Genomic DNA, 24,408 nt, shown 5'->3' with positions numbered 1-24,408 from the left:
AGGAACCTTGACCTTGGACTCCAGGGGGTAATAACTGGAGGCCATCCCCCTCCTCAGCTGTGTGGCACTGCCTAAGCTTTGTGCACCTTTCTTCCTACGTTTGCTGGTGAGGAAAAGAGAACTCATTTTAGCAAAATAATGTTTCACAGGTGCCACGAGCGACTTTAGATTCTGCTGGAAACAGATCTGAGTTAATGTAAAGTTGATGATCAGTCCCCAGCCCCTGTACAGTTCCTTCTCAGATTCAGAAGCCATGGGTTAGGAATCACTAATAAACACACGCCCACGATCCAGGCTCTTCTCTTCTGTCACTTTGTCCATTTCTGGAGAATCTATGAAGATGAGTTTCTATCCAGCCTCACCTGCTCTCCACCACACAGGGAGATGCTCCCGCAGAAACACAATTGCGAGGATGCTGAAACAAAGGTTAGGTACAACCAGCCACAGGGAGCGTAAGTTAAGGTCCATGAAGAGTGAAAGGGAAACGGATTGTTTTTTTGCACTATTTTCTGGGGAAAGCAAGGTTGACCTGATTTCACAATTTCTTGTTAACCTAAAAAGGGAGCTGTGAACTGTCCAGCTGGGAGGTCTTCATGCTTTAAGGTGATCTTGTGGCACATGGTTAGCACCTAGAGCTGTGTAAATCCCCTGGCCTCCAGGCTCATCTTGGTGGGGAAGGAACAGTTGCTGTGACTTTCTGGGGTTCTGCTGCTGCTGTGACCACCTGGCTCCTCTTGAGTACCTGGGTGATTTAGTGGAACTGAGAGATTGAGGAGCTAGATGCATGTACAGCTCACAGGAAGAACTCGAAAGATGCCCAGATTTGCCAGGCCCTGACTTCATTTTCTCTGTATATATTTGTTGAGTTTCCTATTACCCATCATCGTTGACCTCATGTTGCTTTCCCACTATCTTGAACTCAGCTTTAGGCACGTCAGCCTACTCAGATGAACCCATCAAGCTATATTTAGTCTACCTGTGGGCCCCTTTAAGACACTGCTGTTTGCTCCCAGGCAGGACCCTTGACTCCAGCTGGCTGACTTGCCATTGCCTACTGTTGGTCACCAAGAAGCCCAAGTTAGATTGTGCACAGCTTAGTTCAGTGAATCACTATCTCTGGAAAGCACTTTTGACAGTTTTTGTTGCTCTTCTATTTTTACTAAAGCCTAGCCATTTAAGTTAGTGTTCCATTTCAGAATACAGATGATTCTCAACTTAATAATGGAACTACATCCCATAAACCATCAAACACTGAGAATATCATGCGTTGAAAATGCAGGTGGTCGACCAACCTACCCAGCACCCTTGCTCCACGGCACAGCACACCAGAGGTGGGTTTCCCCTTGGGATTCTTGGTGCTTACTGGGAGCTGCAGCTTGTGGCTGAGCATCCTGAAAGAGTATTGCCCTGCATGTTGCTCGGCCCGGGGAAAAGGTCTACATTCAGAATTTGAAGTATGGCTTCTACTGAAAACTTTGCATCCTTGTAAAGCCAAAAAATCCTCAGCCAAACTCTGTAGGTTGGGGTAGTCTGTAATAGAATGGAATAAGGGCTTTATGTTCTCTTGGGCTCGTTTCTACTCTGAGTGATTAAAAGTCAAGCTGCCTGATGGAGTGTTCGGTGAAAACATTGAAAGGAATAAGCGATCCTTCAGCTCGGTCCTCAGGGCTGAACAAAGCTACCTGAGAGCTCAGCCATTAACTCAGCAGAGGTCTTTAGTATGGAAAGGGACGCAAGTAAGTTGTTCATTTCTCTTTAAAACAACTTCTAAAAATACAACCCTGTTTCCTGCAATGCTGTGTGTAGGAGGACAAGAATTAGAGGGAACAGAATATTCTAGAGGTTCAATGAAATGTTTTGAGCCAAAATAAACCAGAGAGAGCTGTGGTCATTAAGTGAACTTATTGTCTATTGAGGTGACAGGGTTTTTATGGTAACCTTATGAAAGATGCCTTAGCTGTGTTTGGGGGATCAGATAAAGATGAATAATAATGATAGCTATTTATCAGTATAATTCCAGGGTACAGATCACTTCAAATATCAGTCCTGTGGACCGGTAGGGGATCGAGCCACAGGGCTCCCATGGGGGTTCAACTGATGTTTTAGGGTCTGCAGCAAGGAATCCTGAATCCAAGTTCTTAGAATAAATCTTACATTTCTCTACAGTTTATAATTCAACCTTTTAGTTACCTGCAAAGAATAAGGGGACATCGGTTCTCCATCTTTTTTAAAGATTCTTTTTAGTAAGCTACGGAGCCAAAAAACACTTTTAAAAGTTCTTTCTGCATTTTTTTTTTATCATTTTACAAACGTCAAACAAGTCACAATTGCTAAAAGCATAAGTTAAAATGCAATAAATGAACAACTGGAGACCACAGATTTTAAAACCCTATCATGGTAACTTAGCAAATAACAACAACAGTTGAAAACAAGGGAAAATTAAAAAGGTATGGGCCCTAGATTGTGCTTGATCAAGAAATTGTAGGGGTTTAAAACTTAGTAGACAAAAAATAACCCCCTCGGATCCTTCATACCTAAAATGTAAGCCAGTTCTTTTAGGACGATGGGGGCGTTTCCCCTCCACTCCTCTCCTGGGAAAAATTAGCTGATGCTCCAGAGAGGGCGAAGTGCTGCTTGGTAAACTGGCAAATATGAAAAACGATTTCCAGTCTTGTGATCAACTCTTCATTTTCGTGATGTTGTCTTTTGGTAAGAAAATTGTTTGTTTTTGCCTCTAGGTATATAATGGACAGCTGCCAATAATTGACTTTTTTTTGGTTAGTAAAAACATAGCGACGCTTCAAGAATATGAGACTCTGTACTTTTGACTTAAAACTTGAAATCAAACATAATTCTTTATAAGTGATTACAATTGCAAGCATTATTTATGTGTGCATATTTGAGTGTAGGCCTGTGTCGTGTGTGTGTGTGTGTGTGTGTGTGTGTGTCTGTCTGTCTGTCTGTCTGTCTGTCTGTCTCTTCAGCAGATCTACCTGTGAGGTAGATTACATAAGCAATAACTCTTTCCTTTAACAATAGGCCAGTTGGTAGCTCATGGAGCAAGTTTTTATGTGCATAAGAATTATGAGTACAGATTCTGGGCTCTGACTCTTGAGATTCTGGTTGAATAGCTCTGGGCTGGGGTTCAGGACGTAACATTTCTGTTAAGCACTGATGAACTGGAATGCAGGTGATGGAGAGGGCTGTATTTTAAAGAAACATTGCTTTTGAGAGATGAGCATGGAGTTCCTTTCATTTTTTCCCCCTGGTTCTAGCTCTTCCTTCATTCTTGAGGTCTTCACTTTCAGAATCAAATTAAAGCCATGAAATGCCCAGGAAATATGAAATCTTCATGTGAAGTGGGTATTCTGCCATGTTCTCAGCCATTGGTGCTTTCCAGCATGACTTAATGATTCCTCTGTGAAGGGACTGATAATAAGAGGCTGAGCTTAGTTATGCAAAGTATTTGAGTACCAAGTATCCATCACGGGATGCACATTTTAATTGGGGTGACAATACAACTAGTGCCATGCAACATTCAGGATTTTGGCTGCTGGTGGAACCTCCCGCACCGTGCCATGAGTTGTGGTGTGTCTGGGGTATTCCACTTAAAATGAGCCCATTGGTTGAGCTGATGAAGAAGGAGCAGCGTCATTGGGAACAGACTGTGATGTTTTCCCCATGGTGACATTTGGGGCAGGACCAGCTACACTAGAGTGATGGGCTCTCCCATGCTCAGCTGCTGCAGGTCTTTGTAATTGCTTTTCTCTTGTGATTTCCTTGATGAATGAGGCAAACTGTTCTCTTTGAAAACAAAACTAGCAATGAACCAGCTGAGGCTGTTGGAGAATCTGGCTTAGAGTTTGGATTCCTACTCTTCCCCATTTCAAAAGTAAGTGCATGTTTTTTTCCAAGGGTTTCCCACTAATATGCACACAAAAGGGGGAGGGGCGTCCACCAATGGCATTTAATTTTTCATGAGGAGAGTACTTTCACGCCTCCCCAGGTGGATGGCTGTGAAGCTAATTAGCGAGAAGATGCTTGTCTCTGCCCGGAGCACACATGTGCACTCTGTCTGCTAAGAGATGACACGGCTATTTCTGGGGCTGTTTATTGCACTATCTCATTGTTTTGACTTGGCTTGCGTTGAAATGTCATTTTAGCCATAGTTCACCATAGACCTCATTCAGATGATTGGAGTGTGGTTTCCCTGAGCTTCAAATACTTGAAAGTGCTTCTACAAGTGTGCAGGGTTGAGCATGCTAGCAACAGAGCCCAGTGTGGCTGTGTGCTTCTTGGCGAGGCCTCTATACCTTTTATTATTGATCCCTGTGACATCTGTGTTTCTAGGGTGCTGGGATAATGGATTAGAAATATTCTGTACTAAAATTCTGGAGTAACTGAGTCTTGATTTTTATAAGCCAAACTTAGAAAGTCAAGGGCCCTATGTTTTCTCTCTTGTATGGAAGCTAGAGAGTCTAAAGGGAAAGAAGTGTTTGAGGGGAATCTCATGAAAATTGTGAGGAGGTCAGTAAAATAGAGGAAAGAGTCCAGAGTGGGAGGGAGGAAGGGAGGCAAAGAGGAAATACTAGGGAATGATATTTGCCAAATTATATCATGTGCATGTACAAATATGTAACAACAAATCCCACCACTGTGTAAAATTAGAATGCACCAATAAAAATACGGAAATATGAAATAAAACACAATAAGAAAACCAGAAAAAAGAAACCCAAAAGTTATTTTGCAATGGTTTGAAGTAAATACTTGCATTTATTATAAGTAGCCTTTATGTAATTATCTGATTTTAAAGGTGGTTTTATATAAGGTTTATAGCAGATAAAGATGGGATTATTTGGTATGTTTGCAATATATACATACATATGCATATTTTTTAGCATGATTTTTAGACAAAGTATATATAGTTTTCACTTTAACTTGCCATGGTTTTCATTTAGCCTTTACTTTGGATTGAGAACTTGACCATTTTCCCTGTCTTGTATGGTTTGATGAGAGTATATTCTGTATGTGACCTCTGTGCCTGCATGTTAGAGTTGCTACCTTCTCCTTAGAAATACATTTAATAATTTATTATGGGGATTTATTGAAAGTGTAAAATGAATTTAAAAATTCAGATAAAAGTTTTTAAGGGCTGCAATGGGATCATAAATAAATCAAAACACAGCATCTTCCATCTCCTACCCGAGGTAAATGTTTAAGTTAAATAAATAATTCCCAAATCCCTGCAAGAATATGAAATCACAAGAAAGTTTTATTTCCATAGTACCTGGTGGACAGAGGAGGGCAGGATGAGGGTGACAGAATGTGAATCTTTGCAAGGCATTTTCCAAGATCAGCGACATTTTCTAGCTTCTAAAAGACCTTTGCTCTTAATATTAAGCAACCACTTTCATCATTGTTACTGCTCAATAAAACTTGTTTATGGCTTCAGCTCTCTGGGGTATGCAACAAAGCTTTCCTTCTCTCCTCCTCACTTTCCATATATTTAAGTTAGAAATGTAAGAAAAAAATCATAAGGAAAAATGTGGGGGAGGGAGGCATTGTATTGACCAACAATACAAAGTAAAATTTCTAGGCCACTCCATGTGCCTGCTGGCTTTTGGGGAGAAGATGAAGATCAAATAATTTCAGTCAACCTCTTAATCAGATTCTCACTTCTGACTTTATCATTCCTCCCAGATATCACTTTGTATTGCTTACAAATATCCACTTGAAGAAAACGTGTGAGCTTTCCATATTAGAAGATGTGTGTTTAAATTCTGTTGTGACTCTTGATCATTGAGTATGGGTTTTCTGTACTTAGATGAGGAATACTGAAAGTTCCTCTATCAGGCAGAGTGTGATGTTTTCCTTGAAGGAGGTTGAGAGTCCAGACAGTGTGAGCCCAATCCGTTGTCAGGAGGATGTGGGTGACTTTCATACCTGTGTCCCTTGTGTATTGATTGCCACAGTGACTGTTGCAAATCTTGCTGTTTGTGCTTAAATGCTGGCGCCAGGACCCAGGGAAGTGACCCCACGTAGCTGCCATCCCCAAGGTGCGTGGTGTCTGCTCAGAGTCCAGGTCTCTGGTGGTTTGAAGTCCTGAGACAATAAAGGGAATCCTGAAAAGACGGACACACATAATTGGACACCTGCAAACTTCTTGTCTGTTCCTAAGGAATTCAAAGCACTTTTCTGTTCATATCATTCTTCTTTATCTGTTTGTACAGGGATTACAGGGTTGCTTTCAAGGAAAAACAGGAGGGAGGACATGGATGTCAGGAAGAATATTTTTTCTTGAATTAAGAACTGAGAAAACCTTGGGTATGCATTTTAGTCTATTCAGGTGAAGATTCACATTGTGGCTTTGTAAGGTGCCATTTATTATGGTGTTGATCCTTCATGATGAATCCACCTATTTCTGGCCTTGGAAACTGCATTTCTAGGGTGGCTTAGCTCTCTGGAAGGCAGCATCATCATGACAGTGCTGGGTATGTATGCAGAGTCCAGGAGGCTCCCTCTCCTCTGGCTGGGATGAGCTGTAGGAGGAAGGGGGTGAGTCAGCCACAGTGTTACCCTAAGGCCCTGTCCCAGCTGCCCAGGGGTTCCTTCCACTCAGTTTGCTTACACTGTTGTTACTTCTCTCATCAAACTTTCATTAGCAGGACTCAAGTCTTGTCAAAGGAAGGATTGGGACAGATTAGCGCATCCTTATCCTTTTGAATTTCAGGAACCAGATAGTCCTAGGGAAAAATACCTTAAATTTTATTCTTTTAAATGTATTTTTGATGGGCCCATAGTAATTATACCTATCTATGTGCAGAATGACACATGTACACAGTGTGTGCTGGTTACACCAGAGTAATTGTCATATTTATCACCTCAAACCTCTGTTGCTTCTTTGTGTTGGGAACATTCAAAATCCTGTCTACTACCTACTGTCAAATATGTCAAAAACAATTACTTGCTGTGAACTGTTGCTGTGCTGGAGAGCTCTCCAAATTATTCCTTCTATCTGTAACACTGCACGAGCTAACCATCCTCTCTCCATCGCCGTCACCAACTTTTTACTTTGACAACCCCGTAAGTTTTAAGGTATTTTCACTCCTTAACTACCACCATCACTGTCATTGTCTCTTTACTTTTGTTGCTCTTAGAAGGTTTATTAAAAGAAAAGAGGTTTTATTCCAGAAAGTGGAACGCTAAGCTCAGACGTTGAGTCCTTTAGAAATGGAATTAGATCAGCTTCATGAAAAGCTCATTAAATGCTGCCACTTTACAAATTATCATTTCACCGTAGGCCACGGAATAAAAACTTTATTTCAGACCAGCATTAGGGTGCGCTGGGCCTGGTGATCTCTGGGACTCCTCTGAGTCGCCTGGTTCTGTGACCTGTGTGTGTGCACAGTGCTCTAGTTCCAAGCATTCTTAGGAGCATGAAAGGTTGGTGCACATGGAGGTAGAATCCAGGATGCTGCCAGACACTTCTCTGGGATTTCACTCAAAAACACCCCGCTGTAATGCTTACACAGTGTTGATGTGATAACTTGCATATTAGCTGCAAATCCTTCTCAAAGTCAAGAAGCGTTTAGAGCCACTGAAGAGTCCTCTGGATCCCTCACTTCCGCCCTGAGCTCGTTGGATGTAGAGCTCTCAGCCTGCTCTAGTTTGGAAACCTCAGCTAAGTAACGGAAGCTGCTCTCCCAGGTCCTAATGAGTTTGATTGGATGCTCATTGTTCACAGGCTTCACATTGGCATGACTCACAGGCCTGTTCGGAGCTATTGAATTCCAGTTCATTTTGACTAGTCCTTCAAGTACAATAGCTGGGCATAGTTCATTTGTAAGTCACTTATCATGATGAGGGCTCTTTTTTGCTTTTAATAATATTTATAAAATAGTTAAACAACATATCCTTCTATTTTTTTGTGTCTGTTTTCTGTGCAACCCAGAAACCACTTTATCTTCACATGTTTAAATTGCTTTAAAGTGTTCATTCTTGGGCTGAAGCAGACTCTGATTTCTTCACACCTATTAGTAGGAAGGTATGTGGAATATTATTAGATCAAAAGTGAATGAAAAGTGAATGAAATTCTTCTTCTTCTTCCCTTTTTATTTTTTACATTTTCTTATCCTATGTGTTAAGGAAAAATCCACATGACATGTCTTATTATTTCAGTAGTAACACAAAAATAGTCTTGATATTATTTCCAGTAGCCAAGTGATCAGACAGTTGGTCTCACTTGGGGACGCAGACAGAGGACAGAGTGTTGGGGAGGAAGGACAGCCCTCTGGAATGGAAGTCTGTGCTGCAGTCTCTCCATCTCTTCCTCATGAAGTTCCCTGGTTGGGCCATACACCATCTGGCATTGATTGACCTGATGATCAGTGTCTGCGCCTTGGGTAGTGATGAAGCCTGTTGATTTGTTGTGATTTAGTGTGTTTGATTAGATTTCTTTAATTGGTCAGTGTTTTAATCAGATATTTTGTTGCTGTGACCGAAAGACATGATAAGAATAATTTTAAGGAGGAGAAGTTTATTTTGGGGCTCATGGTTTCAGAGGTCTCAGTCCAAAGATGGCTGGTTTGAGTTGAGGCAGAACATCAAGGCAGAAGGGTGTGGCAGGAAAGCAGTTGGGGACATGGCACCAACAGGTGGGGGTGGGGAGACACACACACACACACACACACACACACACTCACGGACTCCCCTCTAGGGACAAAATATTTACTTCAAAGCATACCCCCAGTGACTTACCTTCTCCAGCCACACCCTTCAGTGACCACTTAGTTAATCCCTATCAGTGGATTAACTCACTGATTAAGTTCAACTTCTCATGACCTAAACCTTCTTGTATTGTCTCACACATGAGCTTTTGGGGAGCGCCTGATATCTAAACCATAACAGTCAGAAAGAGTGGTTAGAAAGAGGAGTTTGTAGCCAAAGCTTGTGAACTGGAGAGTAGGGTGGATTGGGACCAGAGACCAGAGACCAACTGGCAGTAGAAAAACAGCAGAGCTGTAATTTGTTGACGTTTGGGAAGACTGATAAATTGGAATAGTTAATTTTCTGAGAGGGGAAGATGAATTCTTTGAAATCCTCTTCCATCTGTCCCTCCCAGTGGCTGGTACCCAGTTGTTCAGTTTTAGATCTTGGCACGGCTTGGCAATGGAAGGAATTTTGCCCCTGTTGTAATTTGTCGTAATTTCTATAACGTTCAAATTGATTTTGACAGCAAAGGAGAGAATTTTGATGCATCATTATCAAATGTCTGTTGAGCATTTTCACATGTCCAAGGCTCTGTGCTTGTTGGAAATGCAAAGCTGGTGAGAGACGTGGTTCCCGCCAACGTGAATGACGTGGTGAGGATATGACCTGAAACATTAAATGACTCTTGTTTTGGGGTTTCCAGTCCCAGATCTATTGGCCCCATTTGCTTTGGGCCTGGGGTAAGGCAGCACATCATTAAGGGGGATGTGAGGTGAAGAGAGGAATCAGGAGCAATATTAATTGCTTTAGCGACTGGGTAGATGTGATGGCCTTTATTTAGGAGGGGGAGATCTGGAGAATAATAGGCTTTGGGGAGGAAAACAAAAGGGTCTTTTCTGGGTAGGTGAGGTTGGAGATCTATATTGGATATCCAAGGTGAGGTCACCAGGGCATAAGCAATATTTGAAGAGGCAGTGACAGAAGTTTCCCTATCTGATGCATGACATCCCTAGATATCATGAAACCGACAGCCAACTTCTCACCAGAAACGGCACCCACTGGAGGACGATGTCATCTTTCAAACTAAAGGAAACTAATTTATGAATTAAAATCCCATGAGCACATCAGTGTATTTTCAAAAAGAGTTCTGAGTTCATTCGCCATTATGTTCATTGAAAATATCCTTTGAAAACAGAGGCAAAATGAAGATATTTTCAGATAAAAGAAAACAGGAAAACATAAGTATTTTCAGCAAAGTCAAATGGGAGTATGGAGATAGAGGAGGGGATGGTAGATTTAAATGGCACATCTTTGAGTTCCTTGTACCTGCTCCCAGGGAATAAGGCTCTCTCTTGAACAAGAGTGCGTACTTAAGGCACATTCTGTTTTCCCTGCCTGAGTTCTTCTCTCTTATTAAGTTGACCCACCCTCATCATTTAAAGAAAAGCACAAATGCCACTCCCCAGAGGCCTTCTCTGATACCCTGTATAGTCTGGAACCCGTCAGGTCTGCCTGTAAAAGGTGTCGTAATATCAAATACAAATTGCTACGGTGCCCCACACCAGGCTGGGGAAGTTAGTACCCTCAGGAGAGTGTCTGTGAACTGACAGCACGTGAGTTCCCGCTCAGACCTTCTCCCTAAACACCAGCACTCACCCAGTTTGTTGGTCTCGAGGTGATGGCTGGAGGCTACAGCGATGCAGGGAAACTGGTTCTCAGGTAAAATCACACTCATTGCCCGTTACGCAGTTTCTGGAATTTGATACCAGTGTTGTCGAACTACTAGAACCACATGCAAAGGTAGTGAGCCATAAAGATCAGGCAGAGTTATTCTAGTTTATAATTAGAATTTTTTTTTTAAATTGTAGATGGACGCACATATCTTTATTTTTATGTGGTGCTGAGGATCGAACCCAGCTCCTCACACATGGGAGGCAAGTGCTTTTCCTCTGAGCCCCAGCCCCAGCCCCCTAGTTTATAATTTAAAGATGATAAAATGGAACAAGATAAAATGGATCTTTGATAGATAATAATTTGGAAGTAAAATTATAAAGAAGCTTTTTGAAAAAATTGTTTTTACAAAACACATTCTCTTTGTTGTATTCCTGTAAAAGTTGGAAGTGTCAGTAGGGTTTGTATTCTCACTCAGGTGGCTGGCTGATGGCCTAGGGCCTCAGTTTCTCCCCATGTGAGTCTTTCCATGGGGCTCTGGAGTGTGGGTCTTCATGGCATGGTTGCTGGCTTCCTCCAGAGCAAGGAATCCAGGATTCCAATGTAGAAGCAGAAATGACTTTTATGGTCTAGCATCAGAAGCCACAGACTTGTCCCTTGCATCTACAGTTGATCACACTGGGCTAACCCTGGTTCCCCGTGCGATGGAACTATACAAAGGAAAGAGTATGGGGAATTATGGATCATTTAGAACAATCTTGGGGTTGGCTGACCTACAGAATATCCTGTGATATTTATAACTAATGAATAAATGTTTTGTTATAAATGGATTCACTCTAAGGGGCTTTGATTTGATATCATTATGCTGAGATAAGTAGAACCTCCTGGACCATTCTTTTGTTGTGATTGTGTGTATTAGTTAGCTTTCCATTACTGTAACAAAATACCAGAAATAATTAATTTGTAAAAATAAAATGTTTATTTTGACTCTGTTTTGGGGTTTCCAGTCCAAAATCTATTGGCTCCATTTGCTTTGGGCCTGTGGTGAGGCAGCACATCATGGTGGGAGAGTGTGGTTAGAAAATCACCTTATGGCCAGGGAACAAAAAGAATGAGGAAGAGAACAGGGTCCCTACAGTCCCCATTAAGGGCATGCCATCAATGACCTAAGGACGTCCCATTAGACCCCTCCTCCTAAAAGTCCTGCCACTCTCCATAATGCCACCCTGGAGACCAAGCCTTTACACAAAGGTCGTTAGGGACATCCAAAATCAAACTATCGTGCCACAGATGTAATTTACCTGTATTTAGGGAGTTATTTTCTTGTCTCCCTTTCTCGACAATGTCTTCTGGAGGCAGGGTGCAATGTATCACCCTGAACTAGCACTGTACCTGGCACACAATAGGTGCTTAGTACAAGTATTAAGTGAATGAATAAATGAATTCAGAAGATGTACTTGTTTTTGGTTAGAGAAACATCAAACAGAGGAAATGGATTCACTTTTTAAAAAAAAAAATCATCCTGGACATGCCCTGATCTTGCTGTTGCAGTAAGCCTGTGTTTTGAGTGTTCTGTGTGCACGTAAATATTTGTTTAAGGACTAACTTAATCTAGGATATTGTGGAATAGGAAAAAAACCTCATAAGTAAATATGTACTATTGGATTGATATGGATTTATCTTCTTCTCAGGGAGAAAATTGTTCAGCTGAATTCTGTAATTGATCACTTGATGTTACTCAAGAATATTGATGACCATTTCAATACTTTGGGGCAAGTAAGGATAAAACTGTTTCTTTAATGAAAAAAAAATGGTTTCTGTTCATTGATGTTAAGGATATATTAGTAAGAAGGAATTATTAAAAGGGTTTACAATTATAAGTCATTATTTTGTAGGTTTTGCTCTTTGTGACACAGAATTCATTTTAATGATTTGTTTTTATCCACTAAAACCTGTTAGATTTTTTGAGGTGAGCACTATCTCAGGCTAATTTTTTTTTAGTCATACTGATTATAAAGAATAGCGGGCTTCATTGTGTCATATTTGTATATGCACAAACCTTATTTTGACCATTTTCAACTCCCCCATTGCCAACCCTCGCTTTCCTCACCCTCCACCCCCAATTCCCTTTCCTCTTTACTAATAGTTTTCCCTCTTAATTCATGTCATATTTTATAGTTTGTTCTAGATTCCACATGTAAGAGAACCTGCGATGCTTGTTTCTGAGTCTGGCTTGTTTTGCTTAGTGTGATCTCTAGTTCCATTCATTTTCCTGCAAATGACACGAGTTAATTCTTCTTTATAGTTGAATAATCCCCCATTGTACATATATTCCATATTTTCTTTATCTATTCATCTGATTCCATAACTTGGCTATTGAGAATGGTGCTGCAGTAAACATGGGTATGCAGCTGTCTCTAATGCTACGCTGACATATACCAAGAAGGAGTACACAGCATTGTATGGTGGTTCTAACTTTAGATTTTTGAGGAACCTCCATACTGATTTCTATAGTGGCTGTCCTAATTTACATTACCACTAATAGTGCATAAGGGTTCCTTTCCCCTATATCCTTACCAGTATTTGTTGAATTGCCATCTGACAGGGCTGAGATGGAATCTCAAAATAGTTTTTATTTGCATTTCCCTGATGGCTAAAGATGTTGAACTTTTTTTTAAAGGTAATTATTGGCCACTTATACTTATTCTGAGAAGTTTAGTTTATTTTCCCATTCATTGATTGAGCTATTTGTTTTTTGGTATTAAATTTTCCCCCCATATATTTTGGATTAATCCTCTGTCAGAAGAATAGCTGGTAAAATTTTTCTTTCATTTTTTAATTTGTATCTTCACTCTGTTGTTTCCTCTGCTGTGAAAAAGCACTTGAATTTGATACCATCCCATTTCTCAATTCATGTTATTATTTCTGGGCTATAAAATCCTATTCAAAAAGCAATTGCCTGCATCTTTATCTAGAAATGTTTCCTTTATGTTTTTGCCCAGAAGTTTCTGAGGTCTTTGGTCTATACTGAGTTGATTGCTTTGTACGGCATGAGAGATAAGAGTCTAGTTTCATTCTTCCACATAGAGATATCCAGTATCCACCCCTTTATATTTGTTGAAGGGCCTGTTGTTTCTCCAACATGTGTTTTTGGCACCTTTGTCAAGAATCAGATGTCTGCAGCTGCATGGATTTACCTCTGTATCTACATGTCTGTTTTTATGTCAGTACCTTCTTGTTTTAGTTACTATGGCTTTGTAATATACTTTTAAATCAGGTATCATGATAGATACTTTCAGCATTGCTCTTGTTGCTCAGGATGTCTTTTGGATTTTTGCTTTGGATTTCTTTGTTTTTTTCCATGCAATTTGTGTATGTATTTATTTATTTTTAGAGGAGAAAAAACTTATTTGGGGCTCATGATTTCAGAGGTCTCAGTTTCTAGATGGCCAACACCATTGCTCTGGGCCCAAGGTGAGGCAGGACATCATGGCAGAAGAGTGTGATGGAGAAAAGTGGCTCAGGACATGTCTACCATGAGAGAGAGAGAGAGAGAGAGAGAGAGAGAGAGAGAGAGAGAGAGAGAGAGAGAGAGAAAACACGCATGCAAGGGAGTGAGAGAGTGAGAGAGCAGGAGAGAAGGGCTAGAAAGAAGGTCCACCTCGTTCAGCCATACCCTACTTTCCTGCAGTTACCACCCTTAATCTCTATCAGTGGATCAATGCACTGATTAGGTTAAGGCTGTCATACCCAACTACTTAGCCTGTAAATCCTCTTGCATTGTCTCAGACATAAGATTGTGGAGGACACCTCATATCTACACCATAACATCGAGCCTGACATTGGAGTGGTCTTGCCAATTCCTGAGATGCCCTCAAGCCATCGTTCCTATTGTCTCTGGGCAAAGTCTTTAGTGTTTCCTTAGTGGCTGTAATGTCTTTAATAATCAACCATTTCTTGTCCCTAGTTTTATTCAGTTTTTTGGCCAAATTACAAGTTTTTAAAAATCTTTCTGTTCCTGATTATCACAATAAATTTGGCTAAAAGCCACCAGCAATATCCACACCACCCCTGAAAGCTGTGCTGACTTGAAAGTTTCTCTGCTAGAATAATTTGTCCAACACCTTTAAATTGAGCCTCACACAAAATCTCAGGACATGGGCCAATTGTAGACAACTTCTCAGCCAGAACATAACACGAATGGCCTCTAGTTGTTCAATTTCCATACAGTCCTCCTTTCCCTCTGAAACCTCATGAGCCCTGTCTTTAGTGTCCGTAGTCCTATGTGTATTTTGTTCTTCTAAACTCCCTTATTAAGCTCTGCTTACAAGAATCTAAAACTTTTCTAGCTTGAATTTCTAAAGTTTTCAAAATTCCTCCAGTAAATTCCCCCCCGCCCCCCAAATCTCTGAACCACACACCATCAGGTTAGTTATAGCAGTAACCCTCTCCCCCATTTCTTGGTACCAGTTTCTGCTTTACTTAGCTTTTTTACTGCTTTGACCACAAGACCTGACAAGAAAAATTAGAGGAGGAAAAGTTTATTTGGGGCTCATAGATGGATCATTTCTCAGTTCTTTTTTTTTAAGATTTATTTATTTATTTTCATTGGTTGTTCAAAACATTACAAAGCTCTTGACATATCATATTTCATACATTAGATTCAAGGGGGTTATGAACTCCCATTTTTACCCCAAATACAGATTGCAGAATCACATCGGTTACACATCCACATTTTTACATAATGCCATATTAGTGACTGTTGTATTCTGCTGCCTTTCCTATCCCCTACTATCCCCCCTCCCGTCCCCTCCCATCTTCTCTCTCTACCCCATCTACTGTAATTCATTTCTCAGTTCTTGAGGCAGGCAGAACATCATGGCAGAAGAGCATGGTGGAGGAAGGTGGCTCAGGACATGGCAATCATGAAGGAGAGAAAGCTTCCATATGAATTTAAGGTTTTTTTTTCAAGTTCTTTGAAGAATGTCATTGGAATTTTGAGGGGGTTACATTAAATCTAGAGCTCACTTTTGGTAATATGGCTATGTTAACAATATTAATTCTTTTGACCCATAAATGTTGGAGGTCTTACCATCTTCTTGTGTTGTCTTCAATTTCTTTTTTCAGTGTTATGTAATTTTTATTGTAGGGACATTTCATCTCCTTGGTTAGGTTTATTCTTAGGTATTTTATTATATTTTTGAAGCTATTGTGAATGGAGTTATTTTCCTGAATTTTTTCCTAGTGGTTTCATGATTGGTGTATAGAATAGCTATTGATTTTGTATGTTAATTTTATATCCTGTTAATTTGCTGTATTTGTTATTTGTCCATAAGATCTAAATGTCTCCTAATGGAGTTTTTAGGGCCTTCTAAGCATAGGCTCATATCCTCTACAGATAGGGGTAACTTAATGTTTTAGGTCATATCCTCTATGGACAGGGATGATTTAATTTTTTTTTTGGTTGTTACTAAAAGATCCAACCAGAACAATTGTACAGGAGGAAAAGTTTATTTGAGGGCTCATAGTTTCAGAGGTCTCAGTCCATAGATAGCTGGCTCCATTCCCTAGGACTCAAGGTGAGGATGAATATCATGGTGGAAGAGTGTGGCAGAGGGAAGCAGCTCACATGATGATCAGGAAGGAGAGAGAGAGAGAGAGAGAGAGAGAGAGAGAGAGAGAGAGAGAGAGAGAGAGAGAGAGAGACAAAATATATACCTCAAAGACACAGTCCTAATAATTTAACTTCTTCCTTTCCTATTTATACTCATTTTATTTATTTCTTTTATCTAATTGCTCTGGCAAACATTTCAAATAGCATATATAGCAGAAGTGATAATAGTGGACATCCTTATCTTGTTCCTGATTTTAGAGGAACTGCTTTAATTTTTTTTTTCCTTCAGTGTGATGTTGGCTTTGGGTTTGTGTTACTTTTGTGGATTTGTATATGCTGAACAATTCTGGAATGAAAACAGTGTGCTCACATTGTATGATTTTTTTAAAGATGCTGTTGAATTCAGTTTGCAAGTATTTTATTGAGGAGTTTTGTGTATATGTTCAGCATTGATATTGGTCTGTAATTTTTTTTTTCTTGTTGTTTTTGTACATTTCTGGTATCAGTGTGATATGGTTTCCTAGAATTAGTTTTTGAAAGTGTGTCTTCCCTTTCTAATTCATGGAATAGTTTGAGGAGAATTGGTGTTATTTCTTCTTTAAAGATCTGATAAAACTCAGAAGTGAATCTCTCTGGTCTGGGCTTTGTTGTTGGGAATCTATGTTACTGTTTCAATCATATTGCTTATTTTTACTCTCTTTAGATTTTTTATATCCTCTGGGTTCAATTTTGGTAGATAACATTTGCCTAGAAATTTTTTGTTTCTTCTATATTTTCCAATTCATTGAAATACAAGTTTTCAAATTAGTTTCTAATGATCCTCTGGATTTCAGTGGTATCTGTTGTAATATCCCCATTTCATCTCTAATTTTATTAATTAAGGTCTTTTTTTCTCTTTATTTTGGCAAAGTATTTATCAGTTTTGCTCATCCTTTCAAAGAACTGCTCTTTGATTCATTGATCCTTTGTATTGTTATTTTAGTCTATATATCACTAATTTAAGCTCTGATCTTGATTGTTATTTATTTTTTATTTCCTTTTACTGGCTTTTGACTTTGGTTTGTTCATGTTTTTCTAAGACCTTGAGATGCGTCATTAGGTTATGTATTTTGGATCTCACTGTTGTTTTAATGTATGCACTAGTGGCTATACATTTCCCTGTTAGCAAGTCTTTGCTATATCTCACAGCTGTGGTATGTTGTGTTTCTATTTTTGTTTGATTCTAGCAATTTTTAACCACTCCCAATTTCTTCTCCATTCAAAAGTGTATTGTTCTGTTTCCATGTGTGTGTGTAATATCTAATTTTCTTGTTGATTTCAAATTTCATTCTGTTATGATCTGATATAATGCAGAAAATTATTTCAAATTTTTTGTATTTGCTAAGACTTTTCTTTATGGCCTAAAATATGATCTGTTTTGGAGAAAGTTCCACGAACTGTTGAAAAGAATGTACATTCTCCTTTTGTTGGATGGAATATTCTGTAGATGTCTGCTGAGTGCATTTGATCTAAAGTGTAGGTCAGTCTTTTGTATCTTTGTCATTGTTGTTTTTTCATCTGGATGATCTATTTGTGAGAGAGGGTATTGAAGTCACCTACTACTATTGTATTGGGGCCTGTTCATCCCTTTCTCTTTTTTAAAAAAAACAATTTAAATTTTGTTTTAATTAGTTATACATGATAGTAGAATACATTTATGCACTTTAATATATCATACATAAATGGGATATAATTTCTCACTTTTCAGAGTGTACATGTTGCAGAATCATATTGGTCATGTAATCACATATATACACACAATAATAATGTCTGTTTCATTCTACTATCTTTTTTATCCCCACATCCCCCCTCCTCCCCTCCCATCATTTCTCTCTACTAAACCTAAGGTAACATTAATCTTACTTAGTGCCCCCCACCTTATTGTGAATTATCATTTGCATATTAGAGAAAACATTCAGCCTTTGATTTTGTGGGATTGGCTTATTTCACTTGGCATGATATTCTCCAACTCCAACTATTTACTGGCAAATACCATAATTTCACTCTTCTTTAAAGCTGAGTAATATTCCATTGAGTATACATACCACATTTTTTTATCCATTCATGTATTGAGGGACACCTAGATTGGTTCCATAGTTTAACTATTGTTAATGGAGCTGCTATAAACATTGATAGGGTTGCATCACTATAGTATGCTGATTTTAAGGTTTTTGGGTATAAACCAAGGAGTGGGATACAGCTGGATCAAATGGTGGTTCCATTTCCAGTTTTATGAGGAATCTCCATACTGCTTACCATAGTGGTAAGTAGTAGTCCTACCAGCAATATGTGAGTGTACCTTTTTCACCAGATCCTCACCAACATTATTGTTGCCTGTATTCTTGATGATTGCCATTCTGAAAGGAGTGAGATGAAATCTCAGAATAGTTATGATTTGCATTTCTCTAATTGCTAGAGATGTTGAACACTTTTTGATATATTTGTTGATCAGTTAGTTATATTTCTTCTTCTGTGAAGTGTCTGTTCAGTTCTTTAACCCATGTATTGATTGGATTATTTATTTATTTTTTTTGGTGTTAAGTTTTTTGAGTTCTGTATATATCCTAGAGATTAATACTTTATTGGATATGCATGTGATAAAGATTTTATCCCAATCTGTAGGCTCTCTCCTCACATTATTAATTGTTTCTTTTGCTGAGAAGAAGCTTTATAATTTGAATCCATCCAATTTATTGATTCTTGATTTTACTTCTTGCGCTTTAGAACTCTTGTTAAGGAAGTCAGATCCTACGCTGATGTGGTAAAGATTTGGGCCTATTTTTTCTTCTCTTAGGAGCAGGGTCTTTGATCTAGTGCCTAAGTCTTTGGTCTACTTTGAGTTGATTTTTGTGCAGGATGAAAGATAGAGATTTAATATCATTTTTCTACTTATGAATTTCCAGTTTTGCCAGCACCATTTGTTCAGTAGGCTATCTTTTTTCCAGTGAAAGTTTTGGCACCCTTGTCTAGCATGAGATAACTGTATTTATGTAGGTTTGTTTCTGTGTTCTCCATTCTGTACCATTGGTCTACAAGTCTATTTTGGTGTCAATATGCTGTTTTTGTAGTATAGTTTAAGGTCTGATATTAGGACGCCTCCTGCTTCACTTCCTTTTCTCTTTAGTATTTGTTTGTTTTATGAAATTGGATCCACAGACATTTAGGGCATATAAATTTACAATCATTCATATCTTTTGATAATTATTTCCTTTACCAAGAGGTAGTGCCTTCTTTGCCTCTTCTGACTAATTTTGGTTTGAAGTCATCTTCATTGGATATGAGTGTAACTGCTGCTTCTTGCCTGAAGATTCCACTGGCTTGAAATGTCATTTTCATCCTTTCACTTTCTGTCTATATCTTTGTCAGTAAGATGCATTTCTTGCATGCAAGAAACCATTGAGTTTGTTCACCAGTCTGTATCATTTGATTAGCAAGTTAAGACCATTTACATTCAGGGTTATTATTGAAAGATATGTCTTTATTCTTTTTCATTTTGTTGTTTGATTGTTTAATTTATTCCTAATTCTCATTTGCTTATCTACTCTTCTAAGGATATTTATTCTTTTCCATGCTCTCTTGATTGTGTTTTTCTTCCTCTTCTGTGTGTGGGATGCTTTTAAGTATCTTTGTAATGCTGGCTTAGTGGTCATGAATTCCTTTAGTTTATACATATCTTAGAAGGTCTTTATTTCTTCTTTGATTCTGAAAGATAGCTTTCCTGGATATAGTAATCTAGATTGACAATTATTTTAATTTGAGATCTGAAAAAAATTATTCCATGACCTCTTGGCCTTTAGAGTTTTTGTTGAGACATCCACTGTTATTCTGATAGTTTTAAGTTACTTGGCACTTTCTCACAGTTTTTAAAATTTCTTAATATTTCTCATTATTTTTTTGCATTTTAACTACAATATGTCATGGAGAAATTCTTTTCTATTTGGGGTTCTAAAATCCTCTAGTATCTATCTGAATGTCCATTTCCTAAGTAAAAGAACGAACAAGGCTTGCCTTCGGAGAAAATGCCCGTTTATTAAAGAACAGCTCTGCATATTTATAGAGCCGGGGGTGGTTTGACAGTTAGCATGGGGTGCTTTTTGATTGGTGGGTAAGGATCAGGTGAGCCAGCAGGGATAGTCTGATTGGTGGGTAAGGATCATATGAGCCAGCAGGACTCACCATTGGATGGCAGGATCATGTGAGCCAGCAGGGCTCACCATTGGACGGATCTTCTTGGGGGATGGGGAAGTTAGTCTTTGGAGCCAGGGCGACTCCCAACACTAAGAGTTTGGAAATTTTCTGGTATTGCTTTACTGAATAGGTTTTTTATGCCAGTTGCTTTCATCTCTACTCCTTCCTCAAGACTATGCATTTTAAGAAAGGTTTTATAATGTTATGTAAGAGTTCTTGTATATTTTGTTTATAGTTTTTTATTTTTTTCTTTATTACTGTCTGTTCTAGTTCACCCTGCCTTGAAGCTCTGCAATCGTCCTCGGCTTGATTTAGTCTATTGGTGAGACTTTCAACTGAGTTTTTTATTTGATTTATTAAGCTTTTCATTTCCAAGATTTCTGTTTGGTTCTTTTTTTAGAATCCCCCTTTATTGGATTTCTAATTCATATCCCGAGTTGTCTTAATTTACCCAGTTGATTATTTGTATCTTCTTTAAATTCATAAATAACTTTTATAAATCAATTTTTAAAATTCTTTGTTTCAATATTTATGGATTCAGTCACTAGAGATTCATTATCTTTTGGAGGTATCTTTTGGCTTGTTTTCCCATGTTTCCTCTGGGTTTAAGTTGGGGTTTGTGCACCTGTTGGGATGGATTTCTCTTCCACTATTATGTGAGGGTCCCTTTATGACTAGTTTTTCTTTTTTATGTTCCCTGGGCTGAGGTTATATCAAAGCACTCACTCAGAATGATCTAACTGCTTGATTCTCCAGCACTGCTTTAAGGGGTAAGAATAACCACCATAATATCAATAACTAAAGAGCAAACCAAATGTCAATATGTAATAAAAAACATTGACAATGACTTCACTAACCAAATGGAAGAAAGGGGGAATGATAATATAGAATAGGCTTAAACATTAGGCATTAATGATAATATAATGAATACTGTTCTCTCACTCCAGCTGACTATACAGAATCTAAGTTTCCCTTCTGCTCAGACTGTACATTTGCTGGACAGTGGAGTCCACATTCCTTGAGATTGCTGGTATTCTCTTTCTCAGTCCTCCAAAGAGGAACTCCCCATCTGCCACTGAACTGCTATATGCCAAGTTCTGATGAAGCCTATTTCTTTGATTAATTCTTTTGCTATTCTTGTTTTAAAAATTTTTTATTCTAATTTGTTATATATGACAGCAGAGTGCATTACAATTCATATTACACACATAGAGCACAATTTTTCATATCTCTGGTTGTATATAAAGTATATTTACACCATTCATGTCTTCATACATGTACTTAGGGTAAGATATCCATCTCATTCCACCATCTTTTTTATACCCCTAGCCCCTTCCCTTACCCTCCCTTCCCTTTGCCCTCTCTAGAGTTCATCGAATCCTCTCAAGCCTCCCCTCCCAACCCCACTATGAATCAGTCTCCTTGTATCAGAGAAAACATTCAGCATTTGTTTTTTTGGGGGGATTGGCTAACTTTACTTATTCTCCCACTTCATCCATTTACCTGCAAATGCCATGATTTTATTATCTTTTAATGCTGAATAATATTCCATTGTGTATCTATACTACATTTTCTTTATCCATTCATCTACTGAAGGGCATCTAGGTTAGTTTAGCTATTGTGAATTGTGCTGCTATAAACATTGATGTGGCTGTGTCCCTGTAGCATGTTGTTTTTAAGTCTTTGGGTATAGACTGAGGAGAGAGATAGCTGGGTCAAAAGGTGGTTCCATTCCCAATTTTCCAAGGAATCTCCATACTGCTTTCCAGCTTGGCTGCACCATTTTGCTGTTCTGCCAGTTCTCTTGTTATTCTAAAGCCCAACATTTCCGAGTTTCACCTGATCAATCACTTTATCAGGTTGCATTCCAGCATTTTCACACAGACCCTTCTACCTCATCAATGTCCCTACACTCTTTGCCACTCTTTGCTGGGTTTTCAGAGCCTAGAAAGTTGCCTGACCAATATAGGTTGTCAGTAAATGTTTATTAAATGATTTGCTCTTTTATTGTCTGTTTTAGTTTCTCAAAGACTATGATTGCTTTTGTTTTCTGGAAGGTAAACATTTATACATTTCTCATTATATATTTTTTACATTTTACCTTTAAATACGATTAAAACACTTATTTAAATAGTGTGTTATCTCACAATTTATATAAAACTATTCAAAATAATTTATAATTAAAACAATGTGGTAGGTATGTGTTTAGACAACTTTGCTAGCATATCTTAGTCTAACGGCTCATTATTAGTTAAAGTAAGGAAGCAAATCTGATCCATTATTTATAACTTGTAAGACAGTAGAATTATAACTGAGAATGTCATATTATAGTGATGGCATATGGTAAGAACCATAAAATCTCACATTACTCGTTGACATTTGTTCAGTTAAAAGAAGTGAATTTACTGTGAGATTGTTGTAAATCTCATAACTAATATAGTGATAATGTCGCTTAGGCAAATGAATCCACAAGAAGCTTCTCAAGAGCTTTCCTGTTAATCTATGGTAATAGGGATATAGGTATAGTTCATGTCTTGATGTCATAAATTGTAATTAAATTATTCTGTCATGGATACCCTTGTTGGTTTACTTAATATAAGTTTAGCGTCCTGATAATGAATTCCTTGGCTGATTCTCTACCCTAGTACTTGTTTAGTAGGCAGCACAAGTCTGAGAGTTACCACAAGCATAAATGTGTTCCTTTGCAATTGGAAATAAGGCTACTGACCACCCAAGTTCAGAGGGTGGTCTTAGGTGTTTTCTTTCTTTCTTTTTTTTTCGATTTTCATTTTCAGTTGTAGATGGACACAGTACCTTTATTTTACTTATTCTTTATGTGTGCTGAGGCTTGAACCCAGTGTCTCACCTATGCTAGGCAGGCACTCTACCACTGAGTCGCAAGCCCGGCTGTTGTATTCTTTCACTGTAGTACTGGGTTGATCATTTGAGTAATGGCTGGTGAGATAAGGTGTATGCTTTGTGGCTCTGAAAAACAAAGTAATATGAGACTCCAACTTGCCTGTAGTCTAACAGCCTAGAATACTTTCAAACATTGAGCTTGTGGCTTAAAAATATGAAAATGTCTACTGTTAGACAGGAAAATCGAGGTGAGGGTGGACTTTTCTACAGATCATTTATGGAACTAGTAGGGAACTATGTAATCCTAGCCCACTGGGGATAGTCTTAAGATACTATCCATAGTATCAAGTATATAGTATGAGATTCTACCTGTAATATCTTAATCTATTATTTGTCATGATTTGTATGTATTTTGTCCTATAAGGGACACATGTTGGAGGCTTAATCCTCAAGTGTGGTGATGTGGGAGGTGGTAGAATTTTGAGGAGGTGGGGCTTGGTGCAAGGCTATTAGATCACTGGGGCACTGCTCTCAGAAGGAGTTCAGATAGTTCTCCTGGGATCCAGGTTAGTTCCTGTGAGAATGAGTTATAAAAGCAAGACTGGCCTCTGGCTTCCTTTCTCATCATGTGATCTTTCCCTTTCACACATGTTCCCACCATGCCATCCTCCATGATGTAAAGTGGCCAGAGGACCAGAGCTGGCACCATGCTTTTTGGATTTTCAGCCTCCCAAATTGTAAAAGAAATAATCCTCTTTTCTTTATAAAGTACCCAGCAACAGAATTTTGTTATAGCGACAGAAAATACACTCATTTATTATCTAAACTTCTTCTCTTTTTCTCCTGTTCATGTTCCTTGGTGTTTTTAATCCCAACTAGGAAGTTCACATTTTAGAACCTGAATCAGGTTCAGTGATTATGGGTAGAACATAGTCGGGGGATTTAATTTTACTTCTTAGATTATATATTCTTGGTAGCCAAGAGGCACTTTTCTTGACCTGTTATTTCATGTGTGGGTGATATGAAATGTTGATGTTGAAAACTGGACCCGGAGGCTCCCTTTGTTTGAAAACATTCTTGAAACATCATTTCTGCAAATTTGACAGAAATAGAATTTTCCCAAATGGTGTATGTTGCTCTGTGTGCTTTGAGAATTTTCAGTGCTGTTCATTAAATAGTAGAGTCCCTTCATGATCTAGCAGAAGTTGCAAGTTGATGAAAAAGAGAGATAACTCTTTAAAATGTGGTAAAAGAGTTTGCTATTGGTATGACGTGCCCAGTTGACTCTGGTAGTAGAGATATGCTCAAGCCTAGTTGGTACAGTTATA

General features: G+C 38.6%; 1 protein-coding gene across 14 annotated transcripts in view; it reads left to right on the top strand.

Moving 5' to 3' along the window:
• The window catches only part of Mtus2 (microtubule associated scaffold protein 2), a 620,658-nt gene that overhangs the window by 103,200 nt on the left and 493,050 nt on the right, over window positions 1-24,408 (top strand). For 2 of the 14 annotated variants that reach the window (XM_078016169.1, XM_078016164.1), the window contains exon 3: window positions 12,072-12,156. The exons of the other annotated variants lie outside the window; for them this stretch is intronic. The gene's annotated coding sequence lies outside the window, so the exon portion shown is untranslated. The remainder of the gene's footprint in view (window positions 1-12,071; window positions 12,157-24,408) is intronic. 14 annotated transcript variants of the gene reach the window in all.

Source organism: Ictidomys tridecemlineatus, chromosome 6 (assembly GCF_052094955.1).
Source record: "Ictidomys tridecemlineatus isolate mIctTri1 chromosome 6, mIctTri1.hap1, whole genome shotgun sequence".
NCBI classification, from domain to species: Eukaryota; Metazoa; Chordata; class Mammalia; order Rodentia; family Sciuridae; genus Ictidomys; species Ictidomys tridecemlineatus.
The sequence above is the reverse complement of the archived record's forward strand: the minus strand, read 5'-3'. Positions and strand labels throughout refer to the sequence as shown.